Source organism: Vicia villosa, unplaced genomic scaffold (assembly GCF_029867415.1).
Source record: "Vicia villosa cultivar HV-30 ecotype Madison, WI unplaced genomic scaffold, Vvil1.0 ctg.001650F_1_1, whole genome shotgun sequence".
Taxonomy (NCBI): Eukaryota; Viridiplantae; Streptophyta; class Magnoliopsida; order Fabales; family Fabaceae; genus Vicia; species Vicia villosa.
In genome coordinates, this window is record NW_026705685.1 from 387,051 (window position 1) to 402,804 (window position 15,754).

The following is a 15,754-nucleotide window of genomic DNA, read 5'->3' on the forward strand; positions in this document are numbered from 1 at the left end:
CTTCATGAAACCTTTTAGGCTTATCTTGGACAATCCAACAATCTCATCCCCTCCTAGTTGCCTTCATGAAATCTTTTGGGCTTATCTTGGACAATCCAACAATCTCTATTTAACTGCATTGGTTTACTATCATAGTAGTTTTTTTTGTAAATATTTTTTTAGGTTCATTTTAATTTCTAATACAAATATACTAAAAAACCTGTATAGATTGTTTCTTTTAAATAGTGTCATTTAATTTTTTTATGTCTCTTAACTTTAGTTTTTTCTAAGAATATTTTCATAAATAATACAAAAAAGATATTTTAAATACTTATTTCTTCTTTAATAATTAAAAATTAATTTTAAATTTCTTTTGTTAATATTTTTTTATCAATACCTTTCACAATTTTTTACTATCTCTCTTCGTCTCCTTTCTCTTAATTTATAGGGGCAAGCGTTGAGAAGTTCATTGATGGGGGTTATGGTCTTACCAATCCTCTAATGAACCATCAAAGGGAAGTCCCATGATGGCTAAGAGAATTATTTTTTACTTGTGCTATTTGTTTTAGGAGAATGATATCTATTAATTCTTTAATAAATACAGTACATAGATTTTTGACAAGCCTCATAGATGTTACTTCTATGTAATTATATCTATGATTGCTTAACATAGCGTCGTTGTATCCCAAAATTTTCTCATATATTTATTTCTAACTGGATTTGGCATCACATTCATGTACATATCTCATTTAGGTCATTCATCTCATACATTCATTCACATAATTGGTAATGTTCAAAAAATGGCAAGAAAGAAGCTTCAATGGCAAAGAATTCCTGATCAAAAGACAAGGATCTGTGGGCTATCTTGTGGCATCACCCTTACCATGAAGGTTTTCCTGGATTAGGTTTTTCTCATCCTCAACTCAAGGCATTGGTTGAGGTATACAAGCTTGCAATTCATCTGGTCATCCTGAATTAGGGTTTATGGACCAAAGTCAATGTATTTGACTGTTTGGTCAACACATTAATAAAAAGCTGATTTTATATTGAGATACTGCATGGGACATGTGTGGAGTTACTCAATTGTTTTGTCATTGATTAGAAGCTGATTAATCAGGAAATTCACCAGGGGCTGAAAAAGTCAAACAGTCAACTTTTGGATATTTTGGTTAAACATCAGGTCAATTATTCAAATGTTGACTTTTGGTGGAAAATTGGTCAAAGAAAAGTCAGAGAAATAAATAAAATCAGGAGTTTGGCAAAATTACCAAAAATGACAAGTTAGTTGAAAATGGAAGTTTCTATAAAAGGAAAGTTTTACACTTAGAAAATATTTTTGTCTTTTCGAATTGATTGATCAGTCAACTTCATGGGCAGTTTACGCGTGGATAAAGGTATTTTTGGGAAAAGTTACAACGTTAAAGTTGTTCCTCTCTTGGAGGAGAACAACTTTGTAGTTGGACACTTTTCCATTGGAAGCTTGGTTGAAGAGTTATGAAGGTATGAAGTTGGAAATTTTCATTGAAATACAAGTCATGATGCTGGGCAAGAATTCTGGGCAACGTAGTCATTTTTGCAAACACGTGGTGTGTCAAATTTGAAGCTGATTATAGACAAGCAAAAAGAGCCATCAATAGCAAATTTGGTATTAATTTATTCTCCTCCATGTCTTCTACACAGTGAACCAATAGTTGAGTCATTTGGATGAATATTGGATCATTGATGAAGCTCCAAAGTCACACTCTCATAATGAGCAAAACTATGCATCTGGCTGGGAATAATTCTAGGTCACGCGCGTGCATTCTCACAAACACCTAGCTTGCCATTTTGAACATCAATTTTAAAGGTTTACAAGTCTCCAATTGGATCAAGCTAGGTATCAAATTATTCTCTGCCATTTCCTCTTTCCAAAGAGCCATGGATTGTAACAATTGAGTATGTATGGACCAAGATAGAGACATCCAAAGTCGTGCCCTAGCTAAGTCATATCTTGGCCATGGGAGTGAGGTCAGGCCAAGTCATGCGTGCCAGCAATCATACTTTTGTGCACCATCAGTTTCCATACAATCTTTCTTGCACTTCTATGCCCTATCTCAAGACACCTTCAACATCAAAAATACTATACCCCATGTCCTCTTTGTTTTCTTCTAAAGTTTGAGACAAATGGTGATTTGTGGCTGGAGCTCTTAGCACACAAAGTTGGCGTCATGGTTGGTCTACTGCTGACAAAACTCTGCAGCTGCGTGTAAGGTCCATTTCTCATCAATCCATGCATTACTCCCTCAAGCCATGCAATATTACTGAGTTCAAAAGGTTGACGTGATGTTTACTACAAGTAGACACTACTTGTGCGCTTAGGTTGAATGAGAAGTTACCAACTATAAGCTCCACACCATACACCAACTTACATTCACCCACACTAAAAGCTAACATACAATGATCCTCACCATAACTTCATTGCATCTCCACATATAAGCAATACCTTACTCCAAATATCCATACAAAACACTTGCTGCATGAAAGTAGAAAGTGACTTTCCTCAAAAGCACACAACTTGTATATTAAGTTGTTGAACAATCGGCTGCTATTACACTCCACCCTATGCCATGAGCTCACTATATAATCAAATCCCTTCACAAATCAACACAGACACTTCATTTTCATCCTTTTTTTTAGTTTTCGATGTTCTTTCATCTCTCTCTCTCTCTCTTTCTCTCTCTCTCTCTACACAAGGAAAGTTTGTTACAATTTTGTAACAAACTCTTCGACCCACATCTTCATCTTCTCCTTCAATCAACAACAACACACGCATCACTCTCCACTTTCTCTTCCTTCATCTTCATCCAACAAACTCCATAACCGAATCTCTACTTTCAATCACTCTCACTATCTCCAAATCCTAATCAAATCAAAGTTATCTCGACATCAAGAGCCTTGCCGTCACCATCTCTAATGCTGAATATTGCAAAGTAGCTTTTGACTTCGTTAGATTCAATCCTTGAGTTTATTTCTCAAGGATCCATCGATCCTTGTTCAAAACTTATCTCGTTCAAGATTCAAGAACAAGCAGTGGAGATTTTCTTTCTGTAAACTCAAGATATCGTTTAGGTACGCCTTCTAATCCCTCTAAACATGATAGTAGCACATGAATGAGTCTCATGCATCAACTATTGCGTATCGTATTTTGTATGTTTGAATCTTGAGCTCGTTTCAATTTCTGAGATATGATGATTTATTTGAACGCTGAGAGAATATACTTGAGTGCTATAGAGCTTAGCCAAGAAAAAAAATTGATTTGGTTATTGAGATTATTCTGGAAAATATCAAATTGCATGGTTCATTAGTTTAGTATGGGTAAACGCTCTGTTTTTAGTTGGGGAAACGCCCTTGAAAAATATGTAGATTAAATTATATTGAAGTGTTTTTGGCACAACTTGTAAAAGCTCAAGTTCATAAGTAATATCTCAGAAGATCACTTAGGGATAGGAGTAGGTCAACATTCAGCAAAACTTGAATAAATAACGGGTGTCATCTCTCTAAATCTTTTTCTTTTGATTTTTGATATTTATTTTACTATGATATTAAAGAAGACTAACACAAATTGTTTTCACACCCTGTTTTTACTAATTTTTCCATTTATTTTGTCTAAAAATTATTAATTTTATCCCTGGTGTTGTCTAAAAATAAACTATTAGGTGAGGAATATACAACGAAAGGAGGGGTTGAGCCCGGGCGCGTACCCGGGCTCGCTGGACGCCTTGATATTAATTATATTAAAAAATATATATAACTAAATCATATAAATAATTTTGTTCGAAAATATAAAATAATGATGTCAAAATAATAAATTTTAAAAATAATAATTTAAATTTTATTTACAATTTATGAATGAATGGCTAATTATTTTAAATATTTAATATTTTTTAAATTTCATTAATTTTATTATTTTAGGCCTATTATATGAACTTAGGGGCGCACGTTTTTAAAGGAAATATGAAAGCTACTTAACTTAGGCCGGACAAAATCATCAAATTGGCTGGTTGGAAATGTTCGACTCTATATATGACGGGAAGGGTTCTGCTTGTTCATTGCTTTAACTTATCTTGTAACAACAATCTGCAAAGTAAATAAAAACTATCTCAATTCCCGTTTGGAATTACGGGAAGACGTACCCCTAGCGAGGTCGATAGGAGAATTGCCTAAACAAATCTTATGTTTCTCGTCTTTTACTTTACTTCTTACTACGTTCATCTCGGTATTCAATTGTCTTAACTCATAATATTGAAAGTGCGGATTTGTGATATAAAAATGTGTTTACATTGCTAATAACAATTGCATTTTTCAATTGTTAATCACAAACCTCTGCACTGCGGTGCTTAGTAGACTTCATACCAAGTGTTTGTTGATTTGATTGTGCAACGAACTCTTTGCACAACATGTGTTCAATAAAGTGCTTTAGAAAATTTATCGATCTCATTATCATTGGAAGTAGGTGATTAAGTCTTAATCATTCGAACAAATATTTTTCCGAAAAGCGTATTGATTCGATTATTCAAATTCTTTAGCGTAGTAATTTTCTTCGTGGTTGTAGCATACCAGATCCTACCAATAGCGGTCCAGAATAGACAAAATTCGATTCTGGGACGCTTTCGTTAATCAGAAGTTTTTTAAATACACTGTAAAATTATTGTTGATCTATTCACCCCTTCAAACTCACTAGTCTACCATCTATCATTTTCCTCTTTGTGGTCTTCTATCAAATTGGAACTGTGCACTGTGAAAATGCATTCTTTATAGTCTATTCTTTTTATGGCATGATGCATTCTATTTTCTGCTAGATCTTGGTATTTCTCTCAACTCAAAGGTGGTCGATTTCATAAATAATGGTGTTGGGTCTTTTCCTACGGATTAGCATAAGAACTTGGCTGTTTTTCTTCTATGCTTTATATTATTTTCCATCTCCAAGTGTTTCTCTTTAACATAAGAACTTGGGTGTTTTTCTTCTATGCTTTATATTTTTTTCCAGTATAAAACCACGGAACATTAAAAGTTTTAAGTAATGACAGTTTAGTAGATAAATGAACAAACTATTTTAAATTGTACACGATATTTTTTAACATTGAAATTAGATTGCTTTACTACGTCACTTGTTACTACTTTTTTTTATTTTTCATACATATATCAATATCTTTGCTTATTGATAAGTATCGGAGCCAGAAATTTTATGGAGTCCCGACAAAAATTTTACACCTTGTTTTATTTTTTAAAAATTTTACACCTTATTTTTACTAATTTTAGTCTGAATTTTGTCTAAAAATGTTTTCTTTAATTTTGTCCAAAAATTTCACACATTATTTTTACTAATTTTGTCTTTAATTTTAAGCCCGGTATACAATGAAAGAAGGGGTTAAGCCTGGGCGTGTGCCTAGTATTAATTATATTAAAAAAATTATAACTAAATCATATAAATAATTGTGTTTGAAAATATAAAATTAATGTTGTCAAAATAATAAATTTTAAAAATAATAATTTGAATTTTATTTACAATTTATGACTGAATGGTTAATTATTTTAATTATTTAATATTTTTTAAATTCCATTAATTTTATTATTTTAGGTCTATTATATGAACTTAGGGGCACCCATTTTAAAGGAAATATGAAAGCTACTTATCTTAGGCCCATTCCAATACATTAAAATTTGTTTCCCTAAATCATAAAAATCATACCACTAAGATAAAAATCATTTAAAGTTTTGTTTTGTAAAAATACATTAAAATTAAAATAACAGTCAGTGAATCCATATTTTGAAATTGCAGAAAAATATAGAAAACAATAACTTCAAAAAAATTTAAATATTAAAATACATTAAAATTTATGATATTGTCTAGACTTGAATATTAAAACATTTCTCCATGCCAAACTTTAACAGTTATTGTTGAACAAAATGTATGCAGATGATGTGTGAAGAAAATGAGCCAAGTACAAGATACATTTATTTTCTTTATATCTGTTAGTGGTCATAGTTTGTGCGGTTGGCCTAACTTGATATTCTCAATAATGCTTTGGCCAATCGCTCTCAAAAACAAATTTCATATATATTTAAATATCAAACATGTAACTTCATAGATAGTTTTGTTTTTGTAAAACATTTATTTTCTTAGTGAAAAGGATTACATTATTCTATATTTGGCAGAAGCTCTAGCTGTGCAATTTTTCTATTTCTGCCGTAGCTTAATTGAAACTTATTTTTTATTGATTGCTTAGTTTCTCAGCATTCTTATGTAAATTGAACCATACATTTATCAAAAACTAATTCATTTTAAATAAAAATAAGTATTTGAGGTTAGATTTATAAACTCAATGGTTTTAATTAAAAATATCCTTTAATCTATATTCACCTTTGAGGTTAGATTTAAAGTTATAATGGCAGAAACAAACAAAAGTTATAGAGAGATAGAGAAGGTGACGACAGAGGTACCATAAACTTAATAATATGCTATCACATTAATCTTAAAAAAGAATCACATAAGAGAAGAATACCAAAATCACACAATGACATGAGATGTTTACAGCTAGCATCATATGATAAGACAATAGAAAAGGTAATAAAAACAATTGTACTATATGTTTTCTGCTATAGCATAGAAAGGAAATTATAAGTACATTAAATAATGGAAGACCTATGAGATAGTATCATATAAGAGTTTATGTTATGCAATATAAACTTTTTTTCAGTCTATATTTAAAAATATGAGAGTCGATGTTAAATTGCTATCTGTATAGTGGTCTCCACCCTCAAATTTAAGGTCCATAGCATTTAAGTATAGACAATGATATTAGTATGTTGCAAGTAGTTTTCGTGTAAAAAGGTGATAAAAACAATTGTCCTATATATTTTGTGCTATATCATAGAAAGGATATAAGGACATTGAATAATGAAAGATTTATGTACACATGAGTGAGAAAAAATAATATGAAGCCTCGAGGTTTTACATGTACAAATAATTGTAAGTATAATTTACATAATTGATTCAATTATTAAATTATCTTCAAATTTAACATCTTATTTTCTTATTTATTTTAGTTTGTATTACTTGAGCTTTTATCCTTTAAATATTTTTTATTAATTGGGCTCTTAGTCTTCTTCATAGTCTTAAATTTAAATCTTTACTGCATTTAAAGTTTTTACAAACTATCCTTACTTAATTTGTATTTGTATATGTAAAAAGTTAGTCTATTATAAAATTTTAAATTTTTTTTTGACAGAAAATTATTTTATTTTAAAACCCATCTAATGAATTTTAAAATTATAACTGTATGCTTAAAACTGACTATCAAACTAAAAATCAATTATAAAATTTATTATAATTATAACTAGTTGATAATCGATTTTGAGAGAAACAAATATGATTTTAATACATGCTTATAACAAATAGGTTGCAAATACTTTTGAATTAGTTATTTATAACAAAGACAAAGTAGAAGTGTTATCATCTGAAGTGAAGGTGCTTCATCAACATCCTTTATCATGATCCATTCACACAACAATCTTCTCAACATTTGAAATAGTTGCCTGAGACGATTAGGTACTAGTAGTTTGAGGACTCAAAATTTTTATAATACCTTCACGCACACCTTTTTGAGTAGTGGATTTGTGTCTTGAGAACGTGGCTTCTCACATGCCAAAACAAGGGAGTGATATCAAGAATTTCTTCATCAATAACTAGATTAAAATCCATCAGCAATAGAACCATTGCGAAGAAAGATGACGTGTTTTCCACTAAACAATTGGTAATTAAAACTTAGCATCCCATGAGTTGAAACTATTTTCCTCACTGGTAATATACTATATTTTTACACTATATTTAGAGAAAATAGGATATGAATTTGTTGACATTCATAGTAAATATTATTTAGTTTACACTCGATTCTTATAAAATCGTGTGTAAATATGTTTGATTTAAATGTATTTATGTAATAATTTACACCCATTTTATCTAAAAAATGGTGAAATATATCCTCTGTTTACACCCGTTTTAAAATAGATATAAAATCTTATAATATTTTCCACTGTATAAATTTACATCATCTAATAACGGATATAAAATGTATAAAAAACAGGTGCAAATTTCTCTTTTGTACTAATGATCTGATAACAACTTACACATATGTAGTGTAAAAATTTAAAATAAATATTATCCATGTTTAAAGTTATATTTTATTAACAAAACCATAATTTCAAACTGAACTACTAACATAGACTATATATTTAGTTTAAATTTTTTTTTAAAATTATAAACTTTATTCATTTATGTCTTATATGAAAGTATATATATTTGAGATATGACAGAAGTGTAATCTATACATTGAGACTTACAAAATCTACGTTTGTCTTCAGTACTTGTTGTATATCACAAACAATTGTATGCCACCATGTAAAGATTTAATATAACAATGTGTGTTGATTGTGATTTTTTTCACTATTCTGTAGTTAACTAAAATTTTTTAAAAGAATGAATTATATTAATATCTCAAATTCCATCTTTTTGATCAATTACATATTTTTAAAACAAATAACTCTATTTCTTATTCAAATTAAAAATGCTATTTGTTTGTCGGTTCGTCACAAACAAATTTTGGTTAATTCTGATTACTAAAGATACATCAGGTTAACACCTATGTTCTTTATTATATTTTTCTTTCATTTTTCTTTTTTTAGTTCTTTTCAATTAAGAAGGTTGGAGATGAAAAGTTAGTCAAAAAAATAAACATATATAAAAATAACAACTTTTTAATAAACACACAAATATATTAACGTGGAATACAATCCATGATACAATGGTAGTCATAACATAAACTCAGAAAACAAACAACTTGCAGAAAAGAAAAATGAAATTAAAAAGTGCAACCTAAGCATCTTCTTGGATCCAAATGTCAATGCTTCCAAGAAAATACTTTTATTTAATAATATTGAATGATAATCCTAAGGATTATCATTTGTAATGGTGGCGGCAGTGGTGTTATTGGTGTTGTTGTATGAGGCGGGACAATGTGGCGGATGTGGGCAGACTTTCCCTGCCACTGCCAACACCATGACTGAAATGATAAGAGCAAAGAAAATAAGAAACATAGACTTCATTTTGATGATAATTTTGGAATAAGAGAGAAAAATGATAAAATGATAGAAGAAGAGATAGTAATATTTATAGGGGAAGAAGAGAGGAAAATGATAAAATGATGAAACATAGATTTCATTTGTGTGGATGAGGATTCTATGGTGTAGAATGCATAAGGCCAGCTGGAGGGTAAATTGGAAATGGATTTGTATGTAGTGCTTTTCTAGAAGGAGAGTATGGTCCAAAGTTTGTGACATATGTCTGTGGAATAACTAATGTAAATTGAGAATTTACCATGTTGTCACTTTATCTTTAATTTGAAATTGTTAAATATTGATAAGAAACTTATTATCAATGATACTATCAATTATCTTATATCTTGATTAGGTATTGATTGCCACTTTATTAGACAACCTGTAAAATTAGGCTTCCCTTATAATTTCTGTCTAGTAATGAAGTTAATACACCAACTTAATCAACAAACAGTGCAAGTTGTGTGTGTCACATGGTATTATTAATATTAAAACGAGACAACATGAAATCACAATTTGGTATATTTATACAGTACAATTTTGGCATTAGAAGGAGATGGAAATACGACATTTTGACACAAGCACGTGATTATCCATCATCATATGAACAAAGTGACTCATTAATATTAAGAATTTAATTAAGGGATGTATATCGAGTCTCTTTTTCTACACCTTTTTCTTTTTTAAGTTCTGTAAATTATGAGACTGACGTAGACATTTGAAAAATGATTCTTTATCAAGTTGATTTAAGTATATCTTATATAAAATGGAAAGGTTTAAGATTTGTTTTGTTAATATAAAAAAACATTGAAAGTTGCAGTGCAAATGATTAAAAGGAACTTTGAATTTTCAAGAAAACACTTTTATTTAATTGAGAACATTTTATTACATAATTTTGAATGATAATCATCAGGATTATCATTTAAGTGGGGGACATTGTTGTAAGCAGCAGGTGCATCTGTGTCAACTGAGGTCTGATGCGGAGTGGGAAGCAGCCCTACAGTTCGGAGGATGAGTCCCCTCCCACCTTCCATAATATGATGTTTTGGTGGTAGATCCAACATAATTGATACTCACATAATCAACTCGAAAACCGTAATATTAACAAACCGAACAATAAATCTGAAAACTAGCAATGAGTCTGGAAAACCGCATTTTTCAAATTTTCTTATGGTTACATGATAAAAAATAAATTGAATCCACTTTTACAGGAATAAAAAAAAGAACTTGAGGAAGTACGATTTCAGAGAGATTAATGAAAAGAAATTGAATTTTGCGCTGAATAATATCTTGATTTATTGGTTGTCGTTTTTCAAAGAGCCTAGAGTTGCGTAGGAGGAAATTATCAAAATTTAGAAGCAATTTTTGTGGGGAAAATTGGAAGAGCAGTTAGTTGAGATAGTTTGTTTGGATAAAGAGGTATAGAGTGTTGGGAGTAAAAGGGTGGAGTTGTTTAATCTCGCGTTTATTAGTAAGTGGGGGTGGAGGATTTGTTAAGTTTGGGTTCCCTTCCTATGTGGAAAAAAACTGAAATATCAATAGCCCATTTGTCTCACTTATTTAAGTGAAGAATGTCAATTAAGGGTTAACAAAGATAGAAAAAAAAAAAGGATTTAAAATTGAGAAAATAAAAGAGAGACTCATTATATTCCTGTTTTTTCTGCACCAGCCACACTAAATCGACAGTCTCAGATTCATCACCAATGGATCGAGCGGAAATTTTATGGGCATGTTTGCAACTCATATATCTAACTTTTGGACGTTCAGAATTTGAAAATCAAGTTTGAGCTGAGATATATGAGCCTCGCATTGGAGCTGTAAATTTGGGTTATTTTACTGCTTTTGGATTCGTGTTTGTATGTTAAGTGTGTTTTGTGATTTGCGATTGTTAGTATTTGTTTGTGAATCACTTTAAGATTCTCTTGTAACCTCTGATCAGTGGTTTTCACACGTATTTTTACCGTTATTTTTAGTTATCTTTGAAGTATTTTATTTTATGTTTTAATTCATTATTCGTCATTTTATGCTTTGGTTTTGTGTTTAAGTGTTTGCAGACTCAGATGAATGAAGTGGAGAAAATCAGTGAAAAAAATGAAGAAATTGAAGAAAAGCACATATGCTGGTCACACGCGTCCCCAGACGCGTTTCTTGAAGCCAAACTGCACTTCTCTGGCAAGACGCGTCCCCAGACGCGTTTCCTAGGTCCACCCGCGTGCCCACACGCGTCCAGCAAGAGAAAAGTGCTCCTCCTGCCCACACGCGTCCCTGGACGCGTTTCCTGATTCCACACGCGTGTCCACACGCGTCCCAGCAGCCAGAATTGCAAAGGAAATTGTCCCTCTGCCAAGACGCGTCCCCAGACGCGTGCCAGAAGAGCCAGACGCGTGTCCACACGCGTATGCACGTGATTTTTGGGCCTGTGTTGCTGAAAAGCCCAGAATGACAGTAATAAAAGAACCAGAATGCGTTTGGACAAGGGGTCGACGAATTGGGGAGCGAAAATACCTTGTAGAAGGCTGGAGAACTCAGATTCTATGCGAGGATTGAAGATTTCTATGAGCTTTTGCCATTGAAGATTGGATTTCCTTCATTTATCTGTAATGTCTACAATTTACACTATTGTTTCTGTTATTTTCATGAGTAGCTAAACCCCCCATTGCTAGGGGGGTGACCCTGATGCTGATTGTGATGAATTTATTCCATTGATGCAATAACTATTTGACTTTTCATATCTGTTAATTTGTTCTTCATCCGTTAATAATGCTTTATCCGTCGGAAAAACGGATTCTGAATATGAATGAATAGTGTAGCTGGACGGCATATTATTTGTGGACATGATTAAGAACTTATAATATCTATATCACCTAGGACTAGGGATATCATATTGTAACCGGAATTTCTTGTTATTGGAATGCTTGATCATAACCGTAATTATCTATGGACATAGTAATTAGGTTGTGAGGTCAAAGATCTTTTCACTAAGGCCTTAGGATTAGATACTCTAAAGAACCGGTAATTAAATATGAAAAGCATGTTATTGTATTGAGACAGAAAATTCGTTGCATGAAGAATCATTCACCGTCCCTAGCAATCTACTCATCTCTGTTCATCGTTCTCTTATTCTGTTTATTTACTTTAATTGCAAAACCAATCAAAACAACCTTATTGAACTTTTGTTTAATTGAAACACTGATAAAACTCTATATCGTCAAGCAGTCCTTGAGATTCGATACTTGGGATTTTCCCATTACTACTACATAGGCAAAAATAGTACACTTGCTATTTTCCTATCAAGTTTTTGGCGCCGTTGCCGGGGACTGCCAAAGATAATTGAGTTTTAGATTTATTTCAATTAAAATTTTGTTGCTCTGCGACTAAAATTTTATTTTCTGCACTATTTATTTTTCCTAATTCTAATATTTGTCTAATCTGTGTATGCGAGGTAAGGCCTCAGCTGAATTTCTTTTTGACGCAGAAATTGAAAGAACTTTGCACGCAAGGCGTAGACAAGCTCGGTTGGCTAATCTGGAACCTGAAGAGGAAATTGTGTCAGTTCATTCTGATTCAGAGTCTGAAAGTGAAGAAGAAACCATGGGTGAAAATCCTCCTCCTCCTGAGAGGCTCCTTGGTGACTACGGTGTTGCAAACAACCCGGGAGGAAGACTCACAATTGTCAACCAACCGGTAAATGCGGCAAATTTTCAATTGCATCCGAGCACAATAAATCAGCTGGAAAGAAAACCTTTCACCGGAAAGGTTAATGAAGATGCAAACAAGCACCTACAGAGATTTCTGACCATGAGCACAACTCTAAAAATTGAAGGGCATACAGAAGAAGCAAAGAAGCTGAGAATGTTCCCGTTCACATTAGCCGAAGAAGCAGAAGAGTGGTTCTATTCTCTCCCAGCAGGGAGTATCACATCATGGGAAGAGATGGAGAAGGCTTTCTTGAATGAGTATTTCCCCGCCTCGGTCTTTATAAGAAAGAGGTATGACATTTTGAACTTCAAGCAGAAGGAGGGTGAGCCCTTAGGAGATGCTTACAAAAGATTCAAAAGAATTCTAGTAGCATGTCCCACTCATAATATGGACAAGACCGAACAGATGCAAGTATTTGTCAATGGGCTCAGAATGAAAACAAAGCAATTGATCGATACAGCAGCTGGAGGCTCAACAAATTTCACAACAGCCTCCGGCATCACAAAAATCATTGAAGCAATAGCTGCAAATGAGCATTTGGAGTTGTATGATAGGTGTGCTAGCAAACCAGAAGGAATCATTGATCTCAAGCTGGAAACCTCAAAAATCCGAGTTGAAGATGCGATAGCTGCAGAGGTAGAAAAGAGACTAAAGGCTATCAATATAGGTACTCAACAGGTTGCTCAAGTGCAACAAGCTCAACATGTAATCTGTGAAATTTGCAATGGTCCTCATCAAACTGTTTGTTGTGTCGCAACTCCCAAGCAAGTTGAAGAAATCAAATTCTTGCGGCAAAATAATCCTTATTCTAACACCTATAATCCTGGGTGGAAGAATCATCCCAACTTCGCTTGGAAAGATCAACAACAACAACAAGGCCCTCAGAAAGCGGAGTGGGAAGTGGCTATCGAGAGATTGGCTGGACAATGCTCTCAATTTCAAGAAGAGACAAGAAACAACCATAGGAACACCACAGCTTCAATCAAAAATCTAGAAGTTCAGGTGGGTCAAATAGCACAGCACATCACTCTACAGGCTCAAGGTAATTTTCCTAGTTCAACTGTGAAAAATCCGAAAGACCAAGAGAAGATTAATGCAGTTACAACAAGGAGCAAAAGAGTGGCTGAATCTGAAAAGGAAAAAGAGGAAATAGATGACCCTATGTTAATAGAGGTGGATTTGGAAATAAGAGAGAATCCGAAAGAGCTAGAAGTTGTGATACCACCGGTTAAACCAGTTGAAGAAAAAAAGAAAAATGCTGAATCGGTGATCAAACTACCTTTCCCTTCCAGAGTGACAAAGAAGAAGTCAAAAGAGAAAGACTTCGAGAAGTTCACTAAATTGTTCAAAAAGCTAGAGGTAAATCTACCATTCTTTGAAGCACTTGAGCACATGCCCTTGTATAAGAAATTTATGAAGGAGGTGTTGGCGAAAAAGAGATCACTGGGAGGAGAATCAAAAATTGAAACCGAGAAGTGTGGAATAATCTCGTCTGCAAGAAAGATCCCGATAAAGAGGAAAGACCCTGGAGCGGTGGCGATACCATGCACGATCAAGAACATAACATTTAAAAAGGTACTCCTCGATTCTGGTTCCAGTGTGAGTTTAATGCCTTTGTCAATTTTTAAAAAGCTTGAGTTGCAAAAGATTAGTGAGAGTAAGACACAGTTAAGGTTCGCCGACCACACCATCAAGAAATCATATGGGGTAGCAGAAGATGTATTGGTGGAAGTGGATAAGTTTGTATTCCCCGTGGACTTCCACATCATGGACATTCCGGAAGACGAAGAAACTCCTATCCTTCTAGGGAGGCCATTTTTGTCGACAGGCCGCTGCAACCTCGACATTGAAAAGGGGACACTAACGCTGAGATCTTTTGATGAAGAAGTAACCTTGAAGATGTTAGGAGTTAAGAAACATAGGGCGGTTGTGAATGATCAAAATTCTGGTGGTATGACAGAAAGTGAAAAAAAAAAGACAAAAAGCCTGAGCAGCTCCAAGAAAAAGTTTCCAGCATAGCATCTCGGGTAGAAACAACTCATGAAGCTATCAAAAGTCCGAAGAAGGCAAAGAAAGTCAAGAAGAATGTGGTAAGTGAATTGAAGAGAAAAGTTGTCCATGCCTTTCATCTTCATGAGTTTTTGGTTGCGGAGGTGAAAAGCAACCAGGTGTGGAATAGAAAATACCCTCCATAATAAAGGGTAATGGACCGTCGAGCCATGCGACGTTAAACGAAGCGCTTCGTGGGAGGCAACCCACGGTTTTAATAATTAATTTCCCTGTTTGTTTGTTTTATTTTCAGGAAATAAAAGGGGCATTTCAAGTGGAAGCTATGGAGTGCATTACCCTCTGTGAGTCACCTCTCTCAGGCTTGTTCTAAAACATTGAGGTCAATGTTTTGTTCAAGTTTGGGGGAGGTTTTACTCTTTGCATTTTAATTTATATTGCTGCTATAATATGTGTAAGACTTACAAAATCATTCTCCCAAATTTTAACCGAAATTTTTAAATTTTGAAGAGTTTTGATCTTAAAGAGCGACCGGGAATAGTATATAGAGATGAAGGGAGGATTGTTTGAGGACAGGAAGTTCGGAATAATGTGACAAGAAGAGGTTTGGTTAAATACCCTTGGTTCCTTAAATGAAATACGAGTCCAACGTGTAGATTTGCACCATAGTACTTGTATCCTGAGAAGTACTCCTCGAGTAGTTTATTGATACAGTCTGGCATAATTCAGAGTCACATGCATGATGATTGGTTGAAAAAAAAATAAAGGATATAAGGTTGGCACCAAATGATGAAAAGGCGGTAAAAGGCAGCCGGCTCGCTAAGTTGGGTAACCCTTACCCGGTTATTCAGCCCAAAGGAGGTTGATCCCCAAACGTCGTCCAAAAGGACAATATACAACTGTAAAGTTTGAAAATTTC